This window comes from Gorilla gorilla, chromosome 20 (genome assembly GCF_029281585.2).
Source record: "Gorilla gorilla gorilla isolate KB3781 chromosome 20, NHGRI_mGorGor1-v2.1_pri, whole genome shotgun sequence".
In the NCBI taxonomy this organism is placed as follows: Eukaryota; Metazoa; Chordata; class Mammalia; order Primates; family Hominidae; genus Gorilla; species Gorilla gorilla.
In genome coordinates this window covers 28,775,569-28,794,437 of record NC_073244.2, presented here as the reverse complement: position 1 = coordinate 28,794,437, position 18,869 = coordinate 28,775,569, and the positions used below count along the sequence as shown (strand labels likewise).

The 18,869-nt window shown below is 44.4% G+C and overlaps 1 long non-coding RNA gene across 3 annotated transcripts; it reads left to right on the top strand.

The window, feature by feature from the left end:
- Positions 1 to 13,317: 13,317 nt before the first annotated feature.
- On the top strand, positions 13,318 to 15,062 carry LOC129528953 (uncharacterized). Of its 3 annotated transcripts, none has more exons than XR_008674292.1 (3): positions 13,318 to 13,705; positions 14,232 to 14,766; positions 14,866 to 15,062. It is a non-coding gene; the product is annotated as an uncharacterized lncRNA (long non-coding RNA). The 3 variants fall into 3 exon arrangements; XR_008674291.1 differs by having other exon boundaries at positions 13,318 to 14,546; positions 14,655 to 14,766; XR_008674290.1 differs by having other exon boundaries at positions 13,318 to 14,766.
- Positions 15,063 to 18,869: the final 3,807 nt, after the last annotated feature.

The following is an 18,869-nucleotide window of genomic DNA, read 5'->3' as shown; positions in this document are numbered from 1 at the left end:
ACCTGGGGTCTGGGGCCGGAACTGTGGACACTCTGTCATGCGTGGAATTATTAATCTTACCCCTGAATCTTTCTGCATCTCCCAGCACCTGAGTGACTTGACTTTTTTGTGAGGTCTTAGCTGACAAATTAGATTGTGGCATATCGCAGGATCCAGCACCTAGGTGATGTGACAGTGTTCTCCTGCCTTGGCACTATCTACTTGGGGCTTTGTGACATATGTCTGTGCTCATAACTAAGGTGATATGATTCTCTTCTCTTACCTGGTCTCTGCTGACATGGGAGATAGTGACATATTGCTGGGCCCAATACCAAAGTGACATTACTCTTTTACCTTGACCTTCTTCTCAGAAAACATTGTGACATATTGTTGGGCCCACCACCATGATGTGAGTCTTCTGCATGGTCTCTGACCACAGAGATCATCGTGACATATCTCTGAAAGCTCAAAACTATTTGAAGCGATTATCTTGTTATGCCTGCTCTTTGCCCATAGGAGAGAATGTAATATTTCTGTGGGCACAGCACCTAGTTGATGTAATTGTGCCTGGGCCATGTCTACAAAAGGAAGAATGATTTACCCATGGGTCCAACACACAGGTGACTCCATTCTACTGCCTTGATTCTTGCCCACGAGAATCATCGTTACATATTTTTGGGCTCTCCTCCTAGATGATGTGAGATTTTTTTTCTTCCTGGGTCCTGTCCACAAAAGGAGATTGTGACATATCACTTGACCCAGCACCTATGTGATGTGACTCTCATCTGATGCCTTGGCTCTTCCCACTGGGCTGGTTGTGACATACAGCTGGGCACAGCTTCTAGGTTATGTGACTCTTCTCTTCTTGCTGAGTCCTGCCCACAGGGAGCATTGTGACATATCTCTAAACACTTCACCTAGATAATGGGACTCTTTCATCTGGGCCCTCCCCAAAGAGGCTATTGTGACATGTTTGGATCAAGCATCTAGGAGATGTTACTGTTCTCTCCTACCTGTTACCTGTTACTGGCAGTGAATCCGTATGGGTACAGGTCTGCTGCAACATTGACCCAGCAACAGGATGATGAGTTGGTGACTCTCAGACCAAGATTCAGGATACCTGAAACCTAAGAGACTTTGACTCCACTAAGGAGACCCAGCGTGCAGGACAGGTAGAAGCTCTCATGCAGAGATAAAGTCCCCAGTTGAGATTGTAACTCCTGAACATGTGCAGAATTGATCATCTCATTCATGGACCACCCTGTAGCTGTGATTGTGACATATGCCTTTGTCCAGCACTTGAGTGATTTGACTCTCCTGCCTGGGCTCAGGCCACAGATAGGATTGTGACACATCGCTGAACTCAGGACCTAGGTGATGGGAATCTATTCTCCTGACTTGGCGTTGCCCATAGGGAACACTGTGACATATCACTGCACCCAACATCCAGGTTATGTGACTCTCCTGCCTGTGCCTTACATGGGCCATTGTGACATATTCCTGAGTGTAACACCCAGGTGATGTAAATCTCCTGCCTAGGCCTTGACTACAGAGAGCATTCTGACGTATTGCTGTGCCCATTACATAGGTGATGTGACTCTCCTTTCCTGCCTAGTTCCTGCTTACAGAGGGTATTGAAACAGACTGCCAGGTCCAGCACCTAGATAATGTGATTCCTCTCTTTTTTCTAGGTTTTGCCCACAGGGGACATTGTGACATATCATTGGGCCCAACACCAAGGTTATGTTACTCTCTTTCCTTGGTCCTGCTCTCAAAAAACATTGTGAAATACTGCTGAACCCAGCACGAAGAAGATGTAAGTCTTCTGCCTGGACCCTGTTAACAAGGGGCATTGTGACATATCTCTGAGCCCATCAACTATTTGATGTGACTCTTCTCTTTTACCTGGGCTTTCTCCATAGAAGAGGTTGTGACATAACTCTGGGCCCAGCACCTAGGTAATGTGACTTTTTTCTTTTGCCTGGACCATGCCCACAGAGGAGAGAGTGACTTATTACTAAGCCCAGCACACATGATGTAATTCTTCTGCCTGGTCTTTGCTCACAGGAATAATTTTGACATATTTCTGAATTCATCACATGGTTGATGGCTGATGTGGCCAGTCTTTTTTTCAGTCCTGTCCACAATGGAGATTGCTACATATTGCTTGAGCCAGCTCCTACATGATGTGACTCTCTTGTCATGCCTGGGTGCTCCCCCACTGGGGTGATCATTACATACGGGTGAGCCCTGGACCTAGTTTATGTAATTTTTCTTTTCTTCCTGAGCCCTACGCACCTGAGGGCATTGTGACATATCTCTGAGCTCATCACCTAGGTGATGTGACTCTCCTGCCTGAGCCTGCTCCTCAGGGGGTATTGTTACATATTGTCAGACCAAGCAACTAGGTGATATGACTCTTCTCTACCACTTGTGCTCTGCCCAATAAGAAACTGTGATTTATCACTGGGCCCAGCACCTAGGTTATGTGACTCTCCTCTCCTGCCTGGGCTGTACATACACTGCTATTGTGACATGTGTCTGGGTGCAAAGTCTAAGTCATTTGATTCTCCTGTATGGGCTCTGCTCCCAGGGACATTATTACCTATCATGTCGTTAGTCACCTAGGTGATGTGAATCACATTTTCTGCCTGGTCCCTGCCAGAAAGAATAATAGTGACTTATCACTGGACCCAGCATCTTAGTGATGTGACTCACCTCTTTTACCTGGGCCTTGCGTATTTTTGGTATTGGGCATATCGCTGGGTCCAACACCTAGGAGATAAGAGACTTTTACCTTGACCCTGACTAGAGGGGGCTTATTGTATTTCTCAGCATCTATCTTGTAGGGGTTGTGCCTTTTTTCTGCCTGTTCTCTGCCCTCAGGGAAGATTGTGACTGGGTCTGGCAACCAGGTCATGTGTTTCTCCAGCCTGGGCCTAGCCCACTGGGAAGCACTGTGACATATTGCTGGTCCCAGAAACTAGGTGATGTGATTCTCCTGCCTAGTCTTTGCTTTCAAGGAAGATTGCAACATATTCCTGTCCCAGCACCCAGGTGATACAACAATACTGCTTGGACTCTTCCCTCAGGAGTTATTGTGACACATTGCTGGACTCAGCATTTAGGTGATGCGACTCCCCTTCCCTGCTTAGACTCTGCCCAAGGAGGGATTGTGATGTATCACTAGTCCTAGCACCTAGAAGATGTGACTCTCCTTTTATGTTTGGGCCCTGCCTACATTGTGTATTGTGACATATGGCTGGGTCCACCACCTAGTTGATGTGACTCTTATGCGTGAGTTCTATTTACAGGGGTATTAAGATATATTTTTTCATTCATCCCCTAGGTGATGTGCCTCTTCTCTTCTGCCTGGGCCCTGCCAATTAAAGGGGATTGTAATGAATCACGGGACCCAGAACCTAGGTGAGGTGACACTCCTATTTTGCCTGGGCCCTGCATATTTGGGTATTGTGTCATATCACTGGACTCAACACATAGGAGATGGGAGGCACATGCATGGGTCCTGCTAACAGAAGGCCTTGTGTCGTATCTCTGCATCCATTACCAGTGAGATGTGACTGTCCTCTTCTACCTGCACCTTGCTTATAGAGAAGATTATAACATATTACTGGGCCTACTGACCAGATGATGTGTTTCTTTTGCCTGAACCTTGCCCACAGGGAACATTGTGACATATCACTGGGCTCAGCACCCAGGTGATGTTCCTCTCCTGCCTGGTCCCTTCTATCAGGGAATATTGTACAAATCTCTGGCCAAGCACCCAGGTGATGTGACTCTCTACTCACTACCTGCTTACAGGTTACATGTCACATCTCACAGGTGAGAAGACGACTCTCATATCTTAAACCAGACAACAGTTGATATGCTGTCTCTCATAGCTAGGCTTAGGAAAATGGATAAGATTCTAGGTCTCCTATTTTTATGAAGGTCAGAGGGGATTACCACACTCTCACCTATGGTATGTAGCCTTTGGATTATACACAGTGTATCATCACAGAGCCCAGCACACAGATGAGATTGACTTGCATGTATGGACAACCAAGCACCTGTTAAAATTGGGACCCTCACAGATGGACAGACCGCAATTGTGAATCCCACACATGGATGCAGTCCACAGTTGGAATTGTGACTGTCATATGTGACCATCCATCCAGATTTGGGATAGGAAAACTGTTTTTTTGTTTTTTTCTTTTTTTTTTTTTTGAGATGGAGTCTTGCTCTGTCACCCAGGCTGGAGTGCAGGAGTGCAGGAGTGCAGTGGCACTATCTCGGCTCACTGCAAGCTCTGCCTCCCAGGTACATGCCATTCTCCTGCCTCAGCCTCTTGAGTAGCTGAGACAACAGGCGCCCGCCACCACGGCTGGCTAATTTTTTATATTTTTAGTAGAGACAGGGTTTCACTGTGTTAGCCAGGATGGTCTCAATCTCCTGACCTTGTGATCCACCCACCTCGGCCTCCCAAAGTGCTGGCATTACAAGTGTGAGCCACTGCACCCAGTGATAGCAAAACATTTTTAAATGCAGCTCATAGGAAAGTGAGGGTTCTCCTATCTGAACCCAGAAAATTGGAGAGATGTTGACACTCATAACTGGGCTTAGAGACAAAGATACAATCATAGGTTTATACCAGCATGAAAATCTCAAGCTGGATTGTGGCTCTCATGCAAACCAGATAAAGCCCTAGGATAGTACAGAGAGTGTCCTAAAAGGGCCAAGCACACAGGTGAGATTATGACACTCCTGTGCGCACCCTGACAACAGTAAAGACTGTCATTTTCCCTCATGAACCCAGCCAATTTTTGAGGTTCTGAACCTCACACTCAAAGGCAGTTGAAAGTTGAAAAATTGAATCACATACATGGATCTTGTCCACAGATGGGTTGGTGACTCTCAGACCAAGATTCAGCACACCTGTGAGCCTCTGACTCCACTAAGGGATCACAGTTCATGGGAGGGATTGAGGATTTAATACACAGATCCAGTTCGCCTTTGAGATGGTGACTCGTGTAATTAGACACAACATACAGTAGGTATTGACTCTCGTACCTTGAACCAGATCATGTATGGGATCATTAATCTCATTCTTAGACCTTCTTGTATATGTGATTGTATCATACAGCTCTTTCCAGCACCTGAGCGATTTGATCCTTCTGCCTAGGTCCTACAGGTGAAATTGTGTCATATCACTGAACCCAGCATCTAGGTGATGTGAGCCTATACTTTTGCCTTAGCACTTTCCACAGAGGGCATTGTGACATTTTGCTGGCCCTAGAACCCAGGGGAAGTGACTTTCCTCTACTTCTTGGTCTCTGCCCAAGAACAGATTGTGATATGTCACTGGGCTTGACACCTAGGTGACGTGACTTTCCTCTCCTGCCTGGACCAAACACTTTTGCGATGCAAATCTGTTTGGGCCCCGCCTACAGAGGTATTAAAACATATCTGTTCATTCATCACCTAGGTGATGTGACTCTTCTCTTCTGCTTGGGCCCTGACAAAATGGGGGATTTTGACACATCACTAAACCCAGCGCTTAAGTGATGCTACTCTTCTGTTTTCCCTGGGCCCTGCATATCTTGGGTATTGTTACATATAGCTGGGCATCATTCCTTCAGGGTAGGAGGCTCCTGCCTGGGCCCTGCCCATGAGGGGCCTTGTAAAATGTCTCTTCCTCCATCACCTAAGAGATGTGACTCTGTTCTTTTGCCTGCATCCTGCCCACAGAAAATGTTGTAATGTATTGCTGGACCCAGTCACCAGATGATGTGTCTCTCCTGCCAAGGCTGTGCCCACAGAGAGCATTTTGACATATCACTGGGCTCAGCACCCAGGTGAAATGACTCTGCTGCCTGTACTCTGCTTTAAGAGGGGATTGTAATATATCTGTGGCTGAGCACCTAGGTGATATGACTTCTGCCTGGTTTCTGACCTCAGGAAAGATTGTGACATATCTTTGCCAAAAACCTACGTGATGTGAATCTGCTGCTGACTTCCTACCCACAGGTAGAATTGTGACATATATTTTGTCCAGCTCACAGGTTCATTAAATGTTCTTATACTTCAAACCAGCCAATAGAAGAGATACTGTCTCCCATAACCAGACTTAGGAAAATGAGAGAGATTATGAGTCTTCTCTATGTATTAAGGTCATAAAGCACTACTATTCTTTTACATATTATATAAAGCCCTTGAGTGGTACAGAAAGTGTCATTACAGGGCACACTAAACAGGTGAGACTGTGTTTCTTATATGCACATACCACCAACTGTTAAGACTGTCGCCCTCACAGATGGACAGAGCCCATTGAAGAGGTCCTGAATTTCACACATTGACACAGCCCACAGTTTGGATTGTGACTGTCATATGTGAACATCCAGCTACAGTTGACATGGTGACTCATTTCTAATTCTGGCAAGTTAGATCCTTTCTACCTGGATGTATTCAATGGAGAGATATTGACTCTTATTCCTGGGTTTGGGGCCACAGGTAGGATCATGAGTCTGTAGATGCACAAAGGTCTCAGAGCATACTGTGACTTTAATGTGTATGTATACATATATATATACACATTATCATATATATGCAAATTATCATATATATACACATTATCATATATATATACACATTATCATATATATATACACACATTATCATATATATATATATACCCATTATCATATATATATATATCCCTCAGGTGATACAAAGGGTGTCCTAACAGAGCATGGTATAGAGGTGAGATTATGACACTCATATATGTACCCAACTGGCAGTAAATATTGTCATTCTTCCACATGAACACAGCTGACTGTTGAGGTTCTGAATCTCACATCCAAAGAAAGTTGAAGATGGAAAACTGATTCATACATGGATTCGGTTCACAGGTGGGTTGGTGACTCCAAGACCAAGATCCAGCATATCTGTGAGGCTTTGACTCCACTAAAGGGATACAGTCTGTGGGAGGGATTGAGGCTCTTATGGATGGATTCCCTAAACTGTTGAGATTGTGGGTTATACACCTATACCCAACATACAGGAGGTGGTGCCTCTCATACCTAGAACCAAGACATGATCAGGATGGTTAATCTCATCTCTGGACCTTCCTGTAGCTGTGATTGTGACATATACCTCAGCCTAGCACTTGAGCAATTTTATGCTCCTGCCTGGGCTCAGCCCACAGACTGGGTGGTGACATCTTTCTGCACCAGCGCTTAGTCAATGTCTTGGTTCTGCCCATAGAGACAACTTTGATATATTGTGGCTCCTCGCACTTAGGTTATGTGACTCTCGTGCCTGTGTTTTGCCCACATGGGCCATTGTGACATATTGCTGAGTCCAACATGAAGGTGATGTAATCCTCCACCCTGTCCTCTGCCTACAGAAGGCATTGTAACATACCTTTTGGTCCTTCACATGGGTGATATTACTCTCTGGCTCACCCTTCTTTCAAGGGGTATTGGGACATACTGCTGTACCCAGCACCTAGGTTATGTAAATTTTTCTACTGCTTTGGCTGTGCCCAGTGAGGGGTTATGGGGTATCTCTGGGCCCAGCACCTAGGTGATTTGACTCTTCTTTTTCTTTTTCTTTTCTTTCTTTCTTTCTTTCTTTCTTTCTTTCTTTCTTTCTTTCTTTCTTTCTTTCTTTCCTTCTTTCTTTCTTTTTTTTTTTTTTTTTCAGACAGAGTCTCACTCTGTTGCCTAGGCTGGAATGCAGTGGCACGATCTCAGCTCACTGCAGCTTCCGCCTCCCGGGTTCAAGTGATTCTCTTGCCTCAGCCTCACGAGAAGCTGGGATTACAGGTACCCACCACCATGCCTGGCTAATTTTTCTATTTTTAGTAGAGACAGGGTTTTACCATGTTGGCGAAGCTGGTCTTGAACTCCTGATCTCAGGCAATCTACCTGCCTTGGCCTCCCAAAGTGTTAAGATTACAGGCGTGAACCACCATGCCCAGCCAGGTGAGAAAGCATCAGTATTACAAGGGTCATTTATAAATCTTGAGTTCTTAACAAAAGTTGATATCTGCAAAATTAAGTGTTCTATTTAAGAAAACATTGAGCAAGCTTATCTTGCATTTCTACACAAAGAGCACAACAACAATATAATCCACAACAGTAAAGTAAAATAAGTAAAATTATCCCAAGTAAAGTAAAATACGTAAAATTATCCCGAGTAAACTAAATAAGGGCAAATGTTAGGAAGAAGCTGATATGGGTTTGCTACCTGATTCCAATATGTGTTCAGAATTAGATTAGTGATCCGGATATTTTTTTTTTTTTTTTGAGATGGAGTCTCGCTCTGTCGGCCAGGCTGGAGTGCAGTGGTGCAATCTTGGCTCACTGCAACTCTGGCTCCCGGGTTCAAGCGATTCTCCTGCCTTAGCTTCCTGAGTAGCTGGGATTACAGGCACGTGCCACCACACCTGGCTAATTTTTGTATTTTTAGCACAGACAGGGTTTCACCATGTTGGCCAGGCTGGTCTTGAACCCCTGACATCGTGATCCGCCCACCTCGGCCTCCCAAAGTGCTGGGATTACAGGCATGAGCCACTGTGCCTGGCGCCTGATCCGGATTTTTATATTACCCATCTCTCTTGTTTCTTTTGAGCTGCAGTCAGAGATCACTGGTGTGTTCACAGGAATAAGCAGAATTAGTCTAAATAGCAGGGAAAATACTCAAAAGCAACAAATGAGACTAGTGTGTAATAACAGGTGTACCATAGTTCTTGAAATGTAATTTTTTTCTCTCTCCAGTCTTCCATTTCTACTAAAGACAAATCATGGTAAAACTGATTTACTTGCATAAAAAGCTTTAGTCTTATACTTGGCCTGATTATTTGTATAAAGTGCAGCAAAAATAATTATTTTTCACATAGGTTTTTAAAATTGGCTTTGATATAACTATGTTCCATTAAAGGAATATCAGAAAAGACTTTTTAAAAGCCAAGCCCAGCCATGGGTTTGTACCATCAAATACCTGTGAGTTGGGTGAATTTCTCTCTTCTTGGGGTCCCAAGACAACTTCAGGCTCCTGATTCTGTCAGAAAGAGACATTCCTGGCCAGGCATAGTGGCTCACACTTGTAATCCCAGCACTATGGGAGACCAAGGTGAATGGATCACCTGAGGTCAGAAGTTTGAGACCAGCCTGCTCAACATGGTGAAAACCCATCTTGATATGAAATACTAATATTAGCTGGGTGTGGTGGCATGCACCTGTAGTCTCAGTTACTCAGGCAGCTGAGGCAGGAGGATCACTTGAACCTGGGAAGCAGAGGTTGCAGTGAGTTGAAATCACACAATTGTACCCCAGGCTGGGTGATAGAAGGAAACTCTGTCTTAAAAAAAAAAGAAATGACATTCCTTACTTACCATGGGTGAGGAACCCTGCACAGGGACTGTGTAGACATAGTTGGAAGCCATCTCCGTCTCAAAAACAAACAAACAATGACCAAAAAAAAAAAAAAAAAACACGTGGGCAGGGTAATGTTTTCCTATAATCTCGGGTACTCAGGAGGCTGAGGCATGAGAATCACCTGAACCCGGGAGGTGGAGGTTGGAGTGAGGTAATCACACCACTGCAATCCAGCCTGGGCAACAGAGTGAGACTTTATCTCAAAAATAATAATAAAAATAACTTGCCTTCTTAAAGATTATTAAAAAGGTAAAAACCTTTCCTTTTTGATAGAGGAAAGACTTAGCTTTCCAAACTATTTGTCTCCTGTCTTTTTTTTCTTGTAGTTTATTGAAAAGGCAGACAAAAATTTTTCATTTTTCAAAATATAATATAAAAATCTTGTTTAAAAGAGAAAGCCTACATTTCACATATGAATTAGTGTACTATTGATTTCAAACCCAGTTTTTTCTTTTTTTTTTTTTGAGATGGAGTTGCACTCTTGTCACCCAGGCTGGAGTGCAGTGGCATGATCTTGGCTCACTGAAACCTCCGCCTCCTGGGCTCAAGCAATTCTCCTGCCTCAGCCTCCCTAGTATTTGGGGTTACAGGCATGTGCCACCACACTTGGCTAATTTTTGTATTTTTAGTAGAGACGGGTTTCACCATGTTAGTCAGGCTGGTCTCAAACTCCTGACCTCAAGTGATCCTCCCTCCTTGGCTCCTGAAGTGCTGGGATTACAGGTGTGAGCCACTGCACCTGGCCAAAACAAGTTTTTAATAAAATCGTATATACAAGTCTATCCAATCTTAATCAGTTTGACCATAAGGCAAGATTTTCATAAACGTTTAATAACTCTGCAATTTTTGTTAAGGAACAGATCTGTGCTTTAAAACAAACAAAAAAAAAAAACAAAAAAACCCAAACCTGTTGTACTTATATTCCAATGTTTAATTTATTTAAAAAAACTGAATACAGGCCGGGCATGGTGGCTCACGCCTGTAATCCCAACACTTTGGGAGGCCAAGGTGGATGGATCACCTGAGGTCAGGAGTTTGAGACCAGCCTGACTAACATGGAGAAACCCGTCTCTACTAAAAATACAAAATTAGCTGGGCATGGTGGCACATGCCTGTAATCCCAGCTACTAGGGAGGCTGAGGCAGGAGAATTACTTGAACCTGGGAGGCAGAGGTTGCGGTGAGCTGAGATTGCGCCACTGCACTCCAGCTTGGGCAACAGGAACGAAACTCTGTCTCAAAAACAAAAAACAAAAGAAACTGAATAATATTTCTTGAACTTTAGCCAATATGTTCACACACAGAATTTTTTTTACAAGATTAATTTTTACAAACCTTCCAAAAGTTGCTCAAACCTTCAGCTCAATCCTAACTTAAAATAACTCTTTAGCCCTCCAAACTAGGGCAAAAAAATTAACATTTTTATGCCATCTTATGATCATTTACCAAAAGCACATTCTACTTTTCTTACACACCTTGCATGTAAAACTGCTTTTATTTCCCAAAGATTACTTATGTCACATGAGATAAAAGGCATTACGCTTGTTCCTTTTCTGAAAAAAAATTAGACTTAAGCATTTATTAATTTTAAGCCAATTAATCAGAACTCTTTCATATATAACTATCACACATGGCCGGGTGCAGTGGCTCACGCCTGTAATCCCAGCACTTTGGGAGGCCGAGGTGGGCAGGTCACTTGAGGTCAGGAGTTCGAGACCAGCCTGACCAACATGGTGAAACCCTGTCTCTACTAAAAATACAAAAATTAGCCAGGCATTGTGGCAAATTCCTGTAATCCCAGCTACTCAGGAGGCTGAGGCAGGAGAATCACTTGAACTCAGGAGGCAGAGTTTGTGGTGAGCCAAGAATGCGCCATGGCACTCCAGCCCTGACAACAACAGCGAAACTCCATCTCAAAACAAACAAACAAAAAAAAAACAAAGGACAGTTGCACTAAATAACAGAAAAGATAAGAAAGAAAGAGGAGAGAAGGAAAGAAAAGCATTGCCTGAGGCAGGTTGGGGAAAGGGAGGAGCTCAGGGACGCCAGTGAAAGACCCACCCATTGCAGCGACTCTGAGAAATTTAGGCGGTGACTTCTCAGTCATGAAGGGATCTTTTCCAGCAATTTCATTAGCTCTCAAGTTTCCCCCTTTCTATATATATATATATATATATATATATATATATATACACATATAAAATACTTTAAGTTCTAGGGTACATGTGCACAACGTGCAGGTTTGTTACATATGATCATTAAAAAGTCAGGAAACAACAGGTGCTGGAGAGAATGTGGAGAAATAGGAACACTTTTACACTGTTGGTGGGACTGTAAACTAGTTCAACCATTGTAGAAGACTGTGGTGATTCTTCAGGGATCTAGAACTAGAATTACCATTTGACCCAGCCATCCCATTACTGGGTATATACCCAGAGGAATATAAATCATGCTGCTATAAAGACACATGCACACGTATGTTTATTGCAGCACTACTCACAATAGCAAAGACTTGGAACCAACCCAATTGTCCAACAATGATAGACTGGATTAAGAAAATGTGGCACATATACACCATGGAATACTATGCAGCCATAAAAAATGATGAGTTCATTTCCTTTGTAGGGACATGGATGAAGCTGGAAACCATCATTCTCAGCAAACTATCAGAAGGACAAAAAACCAAGCACCGCATGTTCTCACTCATAGGTGGGAATTGAGCAATGAGAACACTTGGACACAGGAAGGGGAACATCACACATTGGGGCCTGTTGTGGGGTGGGGGTGGGGGATAGCATTAGGAGATATACCTAAAGTTTCCCCTTTTAAGGAGAATAGAAGCTCCCCATGTCTTATGATCCTGTACATGCCTAATCGTGTCATACACAACTGTCAGCAAAGAGCACAGGGAAAATTAATCTAAAAAGTGCAGTGGCACGATCTTGGCTCACTGCAACCTCTGCCTCCCAGGTTCAAGGCATTCTCCTGCCTCAGCCTCCTGAGTAGCTGGGATTACAGGCATGAGCCACCGTGCCTGGCCTGCCTCATCGATTTTTTAACCAAGAGTGACATTACTGAGAGGGGCCTCTAACCCCCTAAATTTTTTTTTTTTTGAGCCAGAGTTTCCCTCTTGTTGCCCAGGCTGGAGTGCAATGGTATGATCTTGGCTCACCGCTACCTCTGCCCCCCATGCTCAAGTGCCTCCCACCTCAGCCTCCTGAGTAGCTAGGATTGCAGGCATGTGTCACCACGCCCAGCTAGTTTTTTGTATTTTTAGTAGAGATGGGTTTTCTCCATGTTGGTCAGGCTGGTCTCGAACTTCTGACCTCAGGTAATCCACCTGCCTCAGCCTCCCAAAGTGCTGGGATTACTGACATGAGCCGCCGTGCCTGGCCAACCCCTTAAATCTTAGAAAGGACTTGAACCTTCGTAACTGGGTCCTCAAGCTTTTTATTAAGAGAGATCTTTAATCCAGTATGTCTTAGGAGAGACTGTACCGCTTCTGTGTTGGGCCTCTAACCAAATACCATTTTTTACCCTGGTAGAATGTACTCCACTAGTTACCCCAAGTTGGCTAATTGGTGCTGCAGTTTATTTCCTTTGGTTCAGTTTTCTCCTCAGTATAGTCCCTTTATAGTTTGCCAGAAAGCTGTTACTGAAAAGGGCTTTTAATCCAGACCCCAAGAAGTCAGGTGAGCCCATGCAGTAAAATGAAAGCAAGTTTATTAGAGAAGTAAAGAAACAAACAAACAAAAAAAGCTGCTCCATAGGCAGAGCAGCTAATGTAATTCTTGTTTCTTAAATTGGTTTGACCATAGGAGGGACTGAGACAAGTCTGGAAGCCCAGCACCTAGGTGATGTAACTTTTCCTCTTTTGTTTGGACCCTGTGCACAAAAGGAAGAGTGGCTTATCACTGGACCTCACACATAGGTGATGTAACGCTTCTGTCTAGGGTAATTGTGACATGTTCCTGTGCCCGTCACCCAGATAATGTGACTCTTCTCTTTTCCTGAGACCTTCCTGCAGTGGAGATTGTGACATATTACTTGGCCCAGTACCTATGTAATGTGACTCTTCTCTCACACCATTGATTTGCACCTAGGGTAGTTGTGACATATAGCTGGGCTCAGCCCCTGGGTTATGTGACTCTTTTGATTATCCTCAGCTCCACCTGCAAGGAGCACTGGGAAATATATCTTTGGGCCCCTCAATTAGGTGATGTGACTCCCCTTCCTGGACTCTTTCCTCAGGAGGTATTGTGACATATTCCTGGACCAAGTACCCAGGTAATGTAACTCTTTTCTACTGCTTGGACTCTACCCAAGGAGAGATTCTAATGTATCACTGGACCCAGCACCTAGGTTATGTGACTTTCCTCTTGTGTCTGAGTCTTGCATAAATTGTGTATTGTGACAAATAACTGGGTCTAAAACCTAGTTGATGAGACTCTTCTGCATGGGCCCTGCCTACAGGGGTATTATGACATATCTTCTTTTTTTTTTAATCACCTATGTGATGTGCCTTTGTTTGCATGTGTGTGCGTCCTGGCCCTGCCAAAAGTGGGGATTGTAACATATCACTAAACTTAGTACCAGGGTGTTATGATTCTCCTTGTTTGCCTGGGCCCTGCATATATTAGGTACTGTGACGTATGTGTGAGACAAACACCTAGAGCATGAAAGCCTCTTGCCTGGGTCCTGGCCACAAGGAGCCTTTTGGCTTATCTCTCCATCCATGAACTAGGAGATGTGACTCTTCTTTTCTGTCTGGGTTCTGCAAAAACAAGTGATTGTGACATATCATCAAACCCAGCAACTAGACGATGTGATTTTTCTTCCCTGCTTGAGCCCTGGATATGCTGTGTATTGTGATATATGGCTGGGTCCAACATCAAGGTAATGTGACTCTCCTAAATGGACTCTGCCCACAGGAGTATTATGACATATCTTTACATTTATCACCTTGGTTATGTGACTCTTTTTATTTCCCTGAGCCCTCTTGAATTAGGAATTGTGTCGTACCACTGAACCTAGCACCTAGGTGATGTGACTTTGTTTTATTTCCTGGGTCTTGCATTTTTTAAGTATTGTGACATGTCCCTGAGCACAACACCTAAAGAATTGGGAGGTACCTGCTTGTACTCTGCCTATGGGGGGTGGGGGGCATTGTGACATATCTCTGGGCCCATCAACTGCTTCATTTGACCCTCCTCTCCTACACATGCTTTGTCAATAGGAGAGATTGTGACATATCTCTGGAACCAGAACCTTAGTGATGTGACTCTTCTCTCCTGCTGAAGCCATGCCCACACAAGGGAAAGTGACTTATCACTGGGCCCAGCACACAGGTGACATAATTCTTCTGCCTTGTTTTTGTACCCAAGAGCCATTGTAATCTATCTCTGGGCCCATCATTTAAATGATGTGACTATCCTTTTCTTCCTCAGCGCTATTCACAGGGAAAATAGTGACACATCTGTGGGGTTCTCACCGAAATGATGTGACTCTCCTGCCTGGGCTCGCCTCTCAAGGGAATTGTGACATATTACTGGACCAAGCACCTAGGTGATGTGGCTCTGACAAAGGAGAAATTGTGATGTACCACTGTTTCCAGCACCTAAGAGATTTGACTCTCTTTTCATGAGCCCTGCATTTATTGTGTGTTGTGACATATGGCTTGGTCCAACGCCTAGCTGATGTGACTCTCTACTTCTTCCTCGGGCATGCCAAAGAAGAGGACTGTGACATATCACTGGATCCAGCAGCTAGATGATGTAAATCTTTTCTTTTGCTGAGCCATGCATATTTTTGGTATTGTGACATGTCGCTGGACCGAACACCTACAGGACTGGATCAGAGGCTACTTAATAAGCCCTGCCCATAGGCGGCCTTGTGACATATGTCTGCATCTATCACCAAAATGATGTGACTCTTTTTCTGCCTGCAGCCTGCACATAGAGAAGATTATGACATATCGCTGGGCCCAGTAACCAGGTGATGTGTCTTTTCTGGCAGGTCTTTTCCCACAGGGAGCATTGTAAAATATCACTGGGCTTGCCCACCAGGTTATGTGACCCTTCTGCGTGTGCCCTGCTTCCAGGAAATGTTGTGACATTCCTCATACAGCACCCAGGTGATGCGACTCTTCTGCTCATTTTCTACTTATACTTGGGATTGTGACAAATATCCTGGTCCAACTCATAGGTGCTATGATGATTCCCATACCTGGAATCAGCCAATAGGGAGATAGTGTCTCTTGTATTGTAGCCTAGGGAAACAAGTAAGATCCTGGGCCTCCTCTTTGTATGAATGTCATAAAGAATTATCAATCTGACTGGGCATGGTGGCTCATGCCTGTAATCCCAGCACGTTGGGAGGCCAAGGTGGGTGAATCACGAGGTCAGGAGTTGGAGACCAGCCTGGCCAACATAGTGAAACTCCGTCTCTACTAAAAATACAAAAATTAGCCGGGTGTGGTGACATGTGCCTGTAATCCCAGCTACTCAAGAGGCTGAGGTGGGAGAATCAGTTGAACCCGGGAGGCAGAGGTTGCAGTGAGCTGAGACCATGCCATTGCACTCCAGCTTGGGTGACAGAGTGAGATGAGGCTCCCTCTCAAAAAAAAAAAAAAAAAAAAGAAAGAAAGAAAGAATTACCAATCTTTGATGTGTTTCATAAACCATTTGGGTGACACAAAGAATGTCTTCACAGGGCTTAGCGCACAGGTGAGATTGTTTCTAAAATGCAGAAACTGCCAACTGTTAGGACTGTCACCCTTACACATGGCAAAAGCCAACTAGTGAGCTCCTGAATCTCACAGGTGGACACAGTTCAAAGGTGGAATTGTTACTGTCATATATTAACATTTGGCCACAATTAAGGTGGTGACTCATTAATAAATGCAGTGCATAGGCAGGTGAAGACTCTCCGATCTAGACCCTGTCAACTAGAGAGTGAGGACTCTCTAATCTGGACCCTGACAACTATGCTCAGAAAGTTCTCAGAGCAGACTGTGACTTTTATGCACACTCTACAAAGCCCTCAGGTGGTGCAGAAAGAGTTCCAACAGAGCCCAGCACACAGGTGAGACTGTGCCACTCATATGCACACCCAGTCAACAGTAAAGATTGTCATTCTGTCTCATGAAAACAGTCAATGACTGAGCTTCTGAATCTCAGACTTGGAGGCAGTCAAAAGTTAGAAAATTGACTATCATACCTGGATCTCATTCACAGGTGGGTTGGTGACTCTCAGATTCAACACAAGTCTGAGGCTGTGACTTCACTAAGGAAATACAGTCCACACGAGGAATTAAGGGTCTCATGGACAGATTATACTACCATCTTGTGACTCCTTTACTTAGGCCAAACATACATGAGCTACTGGATCTTACACCTAGAACCTAGACATATATGAGATCGTTAATCTCATACCTGGACATTCCTGCAAGTTTGATTGTGACATAGATTCTTCCCATCACATGAGTGATTTAACTCTACTCCCTGTGCCCAGCCCAGAGCTGAAATTATAAAATTTCACTGAAAGCAGCAATTAGGTGATGTAGCTGCATGCTCCTGCCTTAGCATTGCCAAAAGGGAGCATTGTGACATATTGCTTGGGCTTGCACCCAGGTGATGTGAGTCTCTTCTGCCTTCATGCTGCCCACAGGCAGCACTGTCACATATCACTTGGCACCACATTCAGGTTATGTGACTCCCCTCCCTGTGCCCTGCCCATATGGGTAATTTTGACATGTTGCTGAGTCCAATACCTGGGTGATGTAACTCTCTGGCCTGGTCCTGCCTACAAGGTTTTCTGTGACATATCTACACACCAGTCAACTTTGTGTTTTGATAATCCTCTTCTACCAATTTCTGCTCAAAAGAAGGATTTTGACAAATAATTGGGACCAGCACCTAGCTGACATTACTCTAATCTTCTTTCAAGGTTTGGTTTGCAGGGGATGTTGTGACATTGCTAGGCTAACAGACAGGTGATATTCTTCTGCTTTGGCTCTTCCAAAATAAAGCATTTTCACATAGTGCTGTGCCCAGGACCACAGTGACTGAGTCTCCTGCCTAGACCCTGCCCACAGAAAGATTGTAACATATCTCTAGACCCATCAACTATTTGATGTGAGTCTCTTCTTTTACCTTGTCTTTTCCCACAAAAGAGATTGTGATATATCTCTGGGCCCAGCACCTAGGTGTTGTGACTTCTTCTGCCTGGGTCATGCCCATAGAAGGGAGAGTAACTTAATACCGGGCTTACCACAGACATGCTGAGATACTTCTGCCTGTTGCTTGCCCGCAGGATGCATATGCCAGATTTCTGGGCCCATCACCTAGATGATGGGACTCTCCTTTCTGGGACCAGTACACAGTGGGAATTGTGATGCATCATTTAGCTCAGCAGCTACATAATGTAACTCCCTTCTCATGAGAGCCCTCCCCACTTGGGTAATTGCAACATATAATCTAGCCTAGTTTCTAGGTTACCTGACTCTTATCTTATTCCTGAGCCTTACACAGAATCAGAAACATCTCTGGGCTTCTCACCTAGGTGAGGTTACACTCCTCTCTGATCTCTCCCTTCAGGGAATATTTTGACACATAGCTAGACCCAAAACCTGTGTGATAAGACTCTTCTATCTCTTGGGATCTGTCCAAGAAGAAATTGGGATGTATTGCTAGGCTCAGCACCTAAGTTATGTGACTCTTTTCTCCTGCTTGGGCCCTGCATACATTGTGTATTTTGACGTATCGTGGGCTCCAACACCTAGGAAACTGGCGATTTCTACCTGTGGCCTGTCCACAGGAGGCCTTGTGATGTATCTCTGCATCATGACCCAAGAGATATGGCCCTTGTTTTTAGCCTCCACTTTGCCCACAGGGAAAATTGTGACACATCGCTGGGCCCAGCAACAGGTGATGAATTTGTTTTGCCTGCAACTTGCCCACGGAAAACAGTGGAACATAGCCCTTGGCCTAGCACTAGGGTGATGTTTCTTTTATCCCTGGTCCCTGGCCTCAAAAATGATTGTGATTTTACACTTTCCCAGCACTCGTGTGATGTGACCATCCTGCTCACTCTCTACTGACAAATGGGATTGTTACATACATCTTGGCCTGGCTTACAGGTGCAATAATAACTCTCATACCAGTCACCAGGAGAGATACTGTCTCTTGTAGCTAAGCTTAGAGAAATGGGTAAGATCCTGAGTCTCCTTTTTGTAGGAAGGTCATAGATTGTTTCCACTCCCTCACATACTGTATAAAGCCCTCAGATGATACAGAGAGTGTCATCACAGGGCCCAGCACACAGGCGAGACTGTTTTTCTTGTGTGCACACCCCACCAATTATTAGGATTATTGCATTCACGCAAGGACACAGTGTACTGGTGAGTTCTTGAACTTCATACATGGATGCAGCTTACAGTTGGAATTGTGAC